Raw genomic sequence first — 12,329 nt, 5'->3', positions numbered from 1 at the left:
ATCAACCAAAACAAACAAACACGTGTGAACGTATTGTCTAATACCCGTTTTGTATCATCGTTACATAGAACTTAGAACTTTCCCAGTTATGTTGGTGATTTTCATTATTTACACAATGCTTAGCTATCTTACATGAATTATTTGCCAAAAGTTACTAATTGTTTCGGAACAAACATAGTAAATTTGTATTTTTCATACTCACAAATCAGGAGGAGCTTTTAATATGTTATTCACCACTAAAGGTTACCAACATTTTGAGAATTACAATACTTAAATGCGCAGGTACAAGTACAGCTTATAAATGAGGGCTGAAAACGATTTTGGGCAGTACTACCAAAAATCATTGTGTACAGCGCAGTGAAATTGTACACACGGTCAGACTATGAAGCCAAATTGTTGTCTACAATTTCATTTCACATTTTTACAGTATTTCTAGTAATTGTTAAGTGATTCCTGCAAGTATGTTTCCATCTAAACATATATAAAGCATAAAACCATGAATTTTACGATGCATAACATATGTGTTCTAACGTTTATAAATCACCATATATGTTTGCTTATCCATTTGAATGATTTTCACAGCTTTATTGATCAAACCGGATGGCCTTTTAATAGATTACTAAAGACATGTCAATATTTTGCCCCAGTTACGGCACATATAACATAAAGTTAAAAAATTCTATGTAACAAATGTGACACCGAAATTGATTAGATGTTAGGCCTAGTTGAAAGTACTACAATGAATTTTGACGTCTGAATGTTAAATGCGTCATCAGCATTATATATATGTTGTGGCGATGCTCTGCTTTTATCGCAGGATATGTCCTCAATGCTGCCTTACGGACATAAAGTCATATATGTATGTACTTCTCGAAATTAGCTAGAACTAATAGGAAACCAGTCCCTAATTGAAGGTGATTGGTCAATTGAATTCATTTAATCATTTGCCATTCACAATCGTCACTTCACTAAAAATATAATGCAATAGCATTGTTTTATTATTCTATAAAACAATCCGTTACCACACTAGTTTGCAGTTAGATATTGATTTAAGACCGTAGTTGTGTTTTTTGTTTTTTCTGTTTTGCGTCCCTTTGATTTCGTGAGGAACGATAACTAAAACTTTACATTTTCAATTACTAGTCCTAGGGAGAATATACATATATAATCCAAACAGTATAAATGTCTCTGTCACAAATTTTCGGCCTCTTGGCCATCTTTATGAACATAGAAACACAGGACAAGCCAGGTAAAACCCATCTTGAACTTTTTGAGATGATGCGGTAGCAACAAAAGCTTTAAGGTTTACAGATTTTGTACATTGTTCTCCAAATATAATTGCTTACATTGCATCTGATTAATTTTGCAAACTGTTTACAGAGTTTATATACGTAGATGGTAGGCACCATAACGTTTCTTCCTCCTCGTGGATTTTGTCTATTACCTTAACAAAGTTGATGTGTGTTTTCACATTACGCGGGTCGTCTTATGTTTCCCGCCGTCGTCCTAATTACCACGTAATAACCTAGTCGATTATTATTGCGCCAGAATGCAAAGCAGCCAACTGTTCTCATACATTCTGTAGGATATCTTGCGTAAGCTGCATGTCCCTACCTCATCTTAAGCCATCGATATATATTTTCTTATGTTATCAATGATTTGAAATATTTCAATTTTGCTGCGGAAAGGAAGTTGGCCTTTAATCCATTAACGGCATATGTGTCTATAATCCAATTATACTTATATACTTTACTTTACTGGTACTATAATTTCATAAGAACAATGTATTTTTATCTATTTATTGCTTGACACCCAAACAGAAACACGACAGAGAAATTTTCTCAGTTGGTTTATACACTTGAGCTTTTACATAATATTTACATCAATAACTATGATCAAACATAATGAAGTACTTCATGAAAGAAATTAAAAGGAGACAAAATTCAATCGAAAATTCGATGGGAACATCACCAGATTCCAAAACTTGATTATGTGAATTTATATTAACATTACAAGATAGTACGCCATTTAACAAAACTTGATTGTGTGAATTTAGATGAACATTACAAGATAGTACGCTACATGTATATACCAAAACTCGACTGTGTGAATTAAGATGAACATTGAATTGTAAGATAGTACGCCATATACCAAAACTCGATTGTGTGAATTAAGATGAACATGGCAAGATAGTACGCCATATATCAAAGCTTGATTGTGTGAATTAAGATAAACATTACAAGATAGTACGCCAAAACTTGATTGTGTGAATTTAGATAAACATTACAAGTTAGTATACCATAAACCGGAACTTGATTGTGTGAATTTAGATGAACATTACAAGATAGAACAGGACAATACGCCATATACCAAAACTTGATTGTGTAAATTTAAATGAACATCATTACAAGATAGTACGCCATATACCGAACTTGATTGTGTGAATTTAGATGAGCATTACAAGATAGAACAGGACAATACGCCATATACCAAAACTTGATTGTGTGAATTAAGATGAACATTACAAGATAGTACACCATATACCAAAACTTGATTGTGTGAATTTAAATGAACATCATTACAAGATAGTACGCCATATACCGAAACTTGATTGTGTGAATTTAGATGAACATTACAAGATAGTAAGCCATATACCAAAACTTGATTGTGTGAATTTAGATGAACATCATTACAAGATAGTACAACATATACCAAACCTTGATTGTGTGAATTTAGATGAACATTACCAGACATTACGCCATATACCAAAACTTGATTGTGTGAATTTAGATGAACATTACAAGATGGTACGCCATATACCAAAACTTGATTGTGTGAATTTAGATGAGCATTACAAGTTAGTATTCCATATACCGGAACTTGATTGTTTGAATTTAGATGAACATTACAAGATAGTACGCCATGTACATATGTACCGGAACTTGATATTGTGTGAATTTATATTAACATTACAAGATAGTAAAAGTACGGAATGTTCATGGACCTTTGTGTTTCGAATCAGAATAAGTATGCTAGTATTTACATTGTAGGTAGCAGAAAAGAGTGTTACCGTTTAGAAATGGAAAGTTCATTAACGTTTCTATATTTCCAGAAATCATTTCAATCAGAAACGTATAATACATGTATCATGTATGCTTAACTTAATATACCTCTTTAAGCCCCATTATGTTTTGGGTAAACAAAATATCGCCATAAAATACCAAAATTTGCTGAATAGTAGAGCATATATCCTTATGAAAATATCCGCTAATAAAAAATGCCCAACATTTCCATGTTTTTCAAAAACAATAGAAAACCCCTCTTCGGAGAGGGGGAAATCCGTAGGTCCGCCCCACAGCCAAAACAATCTAGTACGCATGCATAGGCACATTAACAAGTGGAATTTCCCTAACAAACTTCAACATCATGCACGGCGAACGCAACTCGCCAAATACGTGTCAGAGAACACATTGGGTCCGTTGGAACGTGGTGAAGAGCGTGACCAATTCTTCAAACAACCATAACTTGGCGGTCAAGTTGCTCGATCGCGATCGACTGCACGTTACGAACCCACGCATTCCACGCGTGGACCTACAAATACATGTTGTATATGTACATGTGTATGTATTTACATGTAGTTTCTACATAAAATTAGACTAAAACTATTCAAAATGTTTTTGTTCTTGAATGGAAAGCAAGCAATTAACAAAATTATAATTACAATGGTATTTGCTGATCTTATGTATTTTGTAATAAAGATTTATAGATGCCTATAGGGCCTAATCTAGCTTTATTGAAATGTACATCGAAACCGAACACACGTTTGTGTTACCTGATGAGGTCTCCCATGTGGTGGCTCGACAAAACTCGTAAACAAATGAAAGTAAACAAAAATACGCCATGTCGTTACCTGATATATAGATATTACACTTTGTTTCCTTTTATAATAATACAGCGATGTATACATACATACTAAGTCTGGTAAACCTATATGTTATACTCCATCGAAGACCGAACATAAAATTAGACCAGTGTTTGAGACAACAGGGTCAACGTGGATATCGACATATCGGACATATCCATGACAAGTGATCATGATCATGAATTACTAACTGAGTGCAATCCACATTGTAGCATAATATTTATAAACATGGTAATTACTACAACATATATACATAATATATGATTATGCTACATGTAAAGATACAAATGTACATGTATATGAACCACAGGTGTTTGGCTCTATAGACATTTTTCTCTCTCTATATATATATGTATGTAATACTGTGTCAATATATAAAGAGAGAAAAATGTCTATAGAGTCAAACACCTTTGCATGAACCACATGTAGGCCTATGTGATTCATATCATCTCATAATTCATTGCATGCACGGGACAGGGAAAAGGATGCATGTACAAAATGTAGAATAGTTTGGTTTGATTGAATAGTACCAAGAAAAGGAGTATAAAAACAGTCCGTTAATGATTTTTATACAGTTCATCAAGTGAAGAAGATCTGGTGGAAAAGTATACCAAAAAAGCTATAGAAAACCTGGATCAGTCCTTCATTAAAAGAAGAGAAAATGGGGAAAACATCCGTTTTAATAAGACTGGTTAAGTCCTAGGCATCACGAACTTATTTTTTCTTATACATTTTATTTAGCGCATAAACCTTTAGATTTGCTCCATAAATCGAATTTTTTCTATGAAACAAATGGGATGAATGCTGATAAACATAATTCACGTTCAGCGTAAAATGGAATGCACACTCGTGAGCACATCCACTTCATGCTCAGTTGCGTTGGCGGATATACATGGCGTCACAATAAGGTATCTGTCCTTGCAGATGAATTAGAGAAGAACAGGAAAAAGCCAAGTAAGGAAAAAAGGGTATTAAATTTGTCACATTTGTCCGAACAGGGGAGCAGATTACGAAAGGTGGTATGCAATGAAGTTTGCTACTTGGTACGGCTGCGGATTGGCAGTTGCGAGCAAATCTGGAATGCCGAATGCAGTTTCCACCAGAGATAACAACTACAAATCAAAGAAACGGTACCTAGGTATTGTTATATGGGTCTTCGTCTACCAAACAGGTAGTGAAGTTGACCGTACCGTGGGAAAACCGCGTATGAAAGGAAGCGGGCCAAATACCAGGATCTAGTAGCAGACTGTCAGCAGAGACAATGATGCCTTCCAGTGGAGGTGGGATACCGGGGTTTTGTAGGACAGTCTACAAAGGCCCTGCGAATTATTGGTGCCACCTGAGCAGAGAGGAAAAAGTTGGCAGGAAGTGTGTGCGGGGAGATAGAAATGGCTTCATTGTGGCTGTGGAGGAAACGAGAGCAGCTGTGGAAAATGCTATACATGTAAGACATTTTTGTAAGATCATTCATCGGGAACATACCAACTGATTGCAACCATTCTAGATTGGCGGATAGCTGAGTGTTCCCGGGCTGGGACTTGATCATCCCAGTCGCCGTACCTCTGAAGATTGTAGTGGACAGTGCTGAAACAATCGCGGGAGGAGGATCCACCTGATGACAGGATTATGTACTTGGGTAATATTGTTATCGTATATTATTACGGGAAAAAATAAGGAATATTCCAATAAAGTATGAACCTTATTTGTATTCTAGTTTTAATTACAGCACGATGTTACCGGTCATTGTGAATTTAAAGCATTCTAATATACAGGGTTATTCCGTGTCTCTTGGTGAATGATAGTGATGGTTCATCCTGTAAGGTGGAGTTGCAAAAAACGTTTTTTATTCAGTTTACTATTAATAACATTTTGCTTGCTTCCTTTCACCGGTTCCGTTAATAAAAACTCTCAATCTACCAGAGTTACTTAGATCCCTAAATGAGTTATCATTCCTTGCGGGTAGGTACCGGTTAGTACGTCTTATGTTTGTGATATTGCGAGACCGAAAAATAACTGATAGAGATTGGGAAGTAACATAATTTTCGCACACAAACAATCAATGCCTGTCTTCTATGGTATAATTCATATATACAAATTCTGAATATTTTCACAGTAAATACCGCATTCTGATACGTCAAAGGCTATTTACAATATCAACGCTCTGTCGCGGTGTTTTAGAGGAGTATACGTGTATTAATGAAAAAGACTAATTACAATCAAGACAACCACAACACTACTGTAATGCAATGGTTAATTATCGTGGTTGTTTTGAATTTCGTCTTTATTCCCTTCCAAATAAGAAACCTGAACCTGAAATGGTCGTCTAATGAACTTAACAAATATAATAAGTTTTGTTACAACAAAATAAAACGATTAGAATAAGAAATACGGATATATACGCTACAACTGTCTTCATTGATGTAAGTGGGATATCTGGAAGACCTGGCGGAATTTGTATCACACTTCAACGGAATTTGTATCATCCTACATTTTAAACTTGACGGAAATTGTATCATTGAATTTTATGTACAGTGAAAAAATATACAAACCATGATTTTGCTTACCAAAAGGTCACTTATTACACAAATATAACAATTATCTTGATAATTACTGTAGTTATGATCTATTGGAAATACGAAATACATAGAAAGCAATTTTTATCAACTTTCAAGGAAATCGTGATATAATCTATCAATAGATATGTATTACCTTAGCTAGACATTAAAAATATATCTATATCCATATTACGCAAGTAAAAAGATGATTTCAATCACATATACTTTCTTTTTTTCTGCTTGAAAGTGTCAATGTGTAACTTTTTTCCTCTGACGGAATTTGTAGCCAACATTTTGCTCTGACGGAATTGAAATACCGTTGTACCACTCTGACGGAATTGAAAAACCGATGTACCACGATTACCCCCGTGATTGTATTGCTCACCGTTTGCTCACAAGTGCCCTCTTTCTCGGCCACGCTTGTTTTGTTTACTATCCGGGTATCGAACATATATACGTATACACGAGGTGTTTTTAACTATGCAATTCAACCCGTTCTATTTTAAGAATTCTTTACTTATTGATTATGGCGTAATTATCTTCATTGTAAAAAAAAAACAAATGAAGAACCTTTCATAAGGGATGTTAACGTATATTTTGGCAAAGTTTGGTGAAAGCATAATGGGACTTTAAGAAGCTATATTGGCAACTGAGTTGTTCATTTAGCACCTTGCACGTATTTTCTATTACATGTACAATGTGCATGTACAAACAAACAAACAAAATGTACAATGATTCTGATAAAAAATGAAAATAAACAGATGTATTTATTTTACATAGTTCGAGTATCACTTAAAGATGAAATAGCAATGACCTGATACTCCATTCCAAAATCGCAATCCATAATTTGATAATGTGTTTGCATGCCTTGCAATAAGAACAATCACATATTGTGTTACAAATGCGATTCTTTATAATCTGAATGGTTTTGCATTTGTTGAGTAAATAGGCGAGGACACCAACCACATGCGATTTTAATATAATGAAAATTTATTTCACTTTTGAACGATGGTCTAAATGTATATAAACAAGAAAATTAAACAAAATACATGTATACGACATAGGGTGGTTTATGACTGAATGGGTGTAAAAATCGTTACACGAGAATGTCCAAAGATCAATATAATGTATTGAGATAAGGTAAATTTTCAGTTCTGTTTTTGTTGTTATATTTCATCGATAAATTATTGATACCAACGTTAATTGACACAATGGTTTATTTCTGGTCCTCAGGGTTTGGTATTGCAATTATAATGATGATATCAACGACCTAGCGCACATGGCTGGACTATGGAGTACATATATATAATGTGTACAGTCAAGCAACATGCTTACGTGACGACCCATAAATAATTGATGTATTTACATGATGTTGATTTCCATCCTAAATTTCCAGTGTTCTTAGCTACAGAGTTTAAAAGTATACATTGTAAAATTTTAGTGTTAACTTAATCCATTTATGGTGTTTTTAACGTGTAACTTAACACCAATATCGGTGTAAAAAAACGATAACACCGTTCCTGGTGTAAAACTAATCCAAACAATGAAAAGTGTATTGTTTACCCAAATTTGGTGTAACTTCAATCCAAAGTTGGTGTAAGTGTGCAACGTTACAACAAAATGGTGTAACTTTACACCAAATTCTCACTTGAAAGTGTAACGTTACACCCCGGTGGTGTTACTTTACACCAACTTTTCACTTGAAATGGTAACCTTACACCACAGCGGTGTTACTCTACACCAGATCTCCGTTTTAAGTGCTACCTTACACCATAGTGGTGTTACTTTACACCAGATCCTAACTTGAAAGTGTAACCATACACCACAGTGGTGTTACTTTACACCAAATTCACACTTGAAAGTATAACCTTACACAATAGTGGTGTTACTTTACACCAAATCATAACTTGAAAGGGTAACCTTACACCACAGCGGTGTTACTTTACACCAGATCTTCGTTTGAAATGTTACCTTACACCACAGTGGTGTTACCTTACACCACAGTGGTGTTAATTTACACCAAAGCGTAATATGAAAGGGTAACCTTACACCACAGCGGTGTTACTTTACACCAGATCTCCGTTTGAAATGTTACCTTAAACCACAGTGGTGTTACTTTACACCAAATTCTCACTTGAAAGTGTAACCTTACACCATGTAACATACAACATGGGTACATATTATCGACTTGTTCAACCTGCTCAACTACACGTACAAAAAGCGTAAAATACATGTGTGTACCAGGGCCTCTCTCTGAGTTTAGTGTAGAGCACATGGCGAATAAAGGATGCCGCTCACAGACAGCTCTTCGGTTGTTTTTCTTTAAAACACGACATTGTGTCAGAAGTAGACGTCTTCTGTGAAGAAAACCAGTAAAGAATATGGAGCAACACATTCGCCCTCCCCCGGAGTTTCCACGACAGATGGGAATTTACCGGAAAAATGGAGGAGATGGGAACAAACCATGAGGTTATATCTCAATATAGCGATGAATGAAAGAGAGGAAAAGGACCAGTGTTCAGCGTTTCTCTACATAATAGGCCAAGAAGGTAGGGAAATTTTCGACACATTGGCTTTCACGGAAGATGAAAATGATAAAATCGAACCATTGTTTGAAAAGTTCAAATTGTACTGTGCACCGCGGGAAAACATAACTGTTTGGAAACATAGGTTTTATACCAGTGCACAGAAAAAATCAGAAACAATAGATATGTACCTAACAGAGTAAAGGGTAATAGCGAAGAACTGTAAATTTGGCGCATTACAGGAGGAAATGTTGTGAGACAGAATAGTTTGTGGTGTCGCCTCGGACAAAGTAAAAGAACGTTTGTTGCGTGACAATGATCTCACGTTAGCCAAAACACTTACAATATGCAGAGCAAACGAAGAATCTTTAATTAGAATGAAAACCATTCAAGATTCGGGTGAGGAAGTGTGCGCGATATCAAAGGAATCAACAGACCGTGGCAGACCAGCAGCGCGCGGGAAAGTCGGCTCGAGCAGCACGAGCAGTCAGAAGTCGGACAGGAGGCGAATTCCCCGACACCAACTCTGGTAAAGACAAAGGGAGGTGTTTATGTAGGGAACCCTTTGAAGTTTAGTTATAGTCTGTTTCAAAATCTAACACCAACTCAGGTAACTTTTGAACTAGGTAATTTTTTAACTGATATGATAAGATACATTATAAGATACAATAAATGTACAATTTTGTTAATTGCAAGCATTAGTTTAAGTATTTGTTTCAATTTTTTTCCCGAAATAATCATATGATAATACACACTGCACAATATCTATATTTTACAATAGCAATTAATTTAAGCACTACTTTACACAAAGCCTATTTAAAAAAAATCATAAATCAATAAAATTTAAAGCTTTATTAAATCATCATTTATTTTATTGTATCGTTTAAGCACTAAGGTAATTCAATGGTTTCCAAAATAATCTATAATGATAAGATATGTTATCAAAGTGTCTTATATACATTTGGATGTACATATGGTATGCAAAATATTTCATTTCTAGCTAATTTAACCAAGATGCAGCAGCTGTGATACTGAGTCGGCGTATGTCATCAAGTCGATGGTTCCAGTCTTTCAGGGTTGCCAGGCGTCTGTCGATGTTTACATACTTCTTCTTGCGGGGTTGGGTTGGAGCTCCAGCATCTCTTTGTATACGGCTAATGTCGTTCATGTTCTGCATGTCCTTGAACATCTGTATAATGGTGTAAATGTTGGGATGTGAGTGCATAACTCGTCTCTTCAGTTTCCCATGCCATGCTTCCAGGTGGTTTGTAGTGCGTGGACCCTCAGTCAGGAAGTGGTTCCATGTCGTTTTGTCTCCATCTACCCACTGTTCTGTCACGTAGTCGGTGAATGGTAGGAGTGGATGAGGGATGTCGGCATCATTGGCATCCTCCAGGACCTGGAACCAGACGTCCTCTACACGCTCCATGGGAATGAGGGGCAAAACAGCAGCTCGGCGCACAAGGAGTCTCACGTCGTCGTTGTCGCGGTACAGTGTCTGAAGTCCTGTTGACTGAGCCTTTCTCCATACGCACTGGGTGAAGTGGAAAAAAACATCCTTTGACATCTATTCCAGGGAAGACACTTCGGATAGCATTGTGTGTGGCGATCTCAAAGTCGACGAATGCAGTAGTCGGGTGGAAGGGAATGTTGAAGTTGGTCATATGCTCCTGAAGTAACGTGAAGAAGCGGGTGTAGATGGTCTGGCTCTTTCCGGGAAGTAGTGCATAAATCATCGGAGTCATGATGCCGTCAATCTGCGTATGGATGCTGTAGATCTGATAAAACAGTGTGGGGCAGGTGTAGAAGGTACCGTCGCTGAAGAATACATCCGAGGCAGCAAGGTCGGCAAGGTTCTCTGATGTAGCAAACGCGAGGATTCTGTTGTTGCCTTCACCATCGTCAAACAGTAGAAATTCTTCACCAGTCGATGTCTCTGTCCATCTTCCATCTAGGTTGAGGTCAGCCATGGTTTTTGGTAGTGGTGGAGTCTGCTTACGACGAGCTCTGTAAAGTGATGACTTGGCACTGTAGAAGGTTGGCAGATGCTAGACCACAGCTTTGGAAGAGTCATCCCAGTCGTTGTCTCGAAGTTGGTTGAGTTCCTCGTCAAAGATAGATGGTATCGGTCGCACGGACTCTGCACAGCGGTTGCTAATCTTGTTCATGATCTGCTTGGCAACAACGTTGGCTGGGTCAGAGGCACGTGTGTGAGGATGTCTTCCGAAATTGACTGGTATGTCGTTCAGTGTTGAGAGGGAGGCTGAACAGCCGGAAGTAGAGCATCTCCAGAAGGTCCTGTCGCCACTTTTACGAGTCTGTCTGTAGATGAAGCCATCATGGGATAGGTTACGTCCGCCTCTTCTGTTGATGATGAACTTAACGTTGATCTGTGCGTTTGCCATTCCGTGTGTGATATAATGAAATTACAGTTAATTGGAAAATGCTAGTACAGATGTTTTACAAAATCTATATAACCTAAAACTGAAAACTAAAACAAGTCAGAAATTCTAAGAAAATGATGAGAAATTAAAAAGTCTAGTACAGTTGTTCTATCATATATTTACACTAAAACTGAAAAGAAACACATGTATAAATCAATAAGAAACAGTAAATTGGAAAATTCTAGTACAAATGTTTTACAAAATCTATATTACCTAAAACTGAAAACTAAATCAAGTCAGAAATTCTAAGAAAATGATGAGAAATTAAAAAGTCTATTATAGTAGTTCTATCATATATTTACACTAAAACTGAAAAGAAACACATGTATAAATCAATAAGAAACAGTAAATTGGAAAATTCTAGTACAGATGTTTTACAAAATCTATATTACCTAAAACTGAAAACTAAAACAAGTCAGAAATTCTAAGAAAATAATGAGAAATTAAAAAATCTAGTACAGTATTTCTATTAAGTATTTACACTTATAAAGCTGAAAAATAGCACAAAAATGTATAGACTCAGACAAAGTCTACTAATACAAAGACAAGTTGATAATCTAATGTACAATGTTGACAATTCAAAAATCAGAGCAAGAATGATTTTTTTCTGAAATATGCCACTGTTTTATACATTATTCTACAGAAACTTGGCAATAATTAACTATTACTGATTTACTGATCACCTATCCACCGTCTATCATCGGTACACCGGAAATAGCTACACTCGAAGCGACAGCTCAAAAATACACCATGACAGTGGATGATTCACTCATCGTTTTTAATTATACAGCACAAGTATGCAGACTGTATCCTGGTCTCGTTGTTTCAGAAAACATTCGAATTAAATAAAATGTAAAACTTGTGGAATTTCAATGCGTCTTTA

General features: G+C 36.1%; 1 pseudogene; it reads right to left on the bottom strand.

Annotated features, from left to right (window-relative positions):
* Window positions 1-10,007: 10,007 nt before the first annotated feature.
* On the bottom strand, window positions 10,008-11,505 carry LOC138309410 (uncharacterized; annotated as a pseudogene).
* Between the last annotated feature and the right edge of the window lie 824 nt (window positions 11,506-12,329).

The sequence above is a fragment of the Argopecten irradians genome, chromosome 1, assembly GCF_041381155.1.
Source record: "Argopecten irradians isolate NY chromosome 1, Ai_NY, whole genome shotgun sequence".
In the NCBI taxonomy this organism is placed as follows: domain Eukaryota; kingdom Metazoa; phylum Mollusca; class Bivalvia; order Pectinida; family Pectinidae; genus Argopecten; species Argopecten irradians.
The sequence above is the reverse complement of the archived record's forward strand: the minus strand, read 5'-3'. Positions and strand labels throughout refer to the sequence as shown.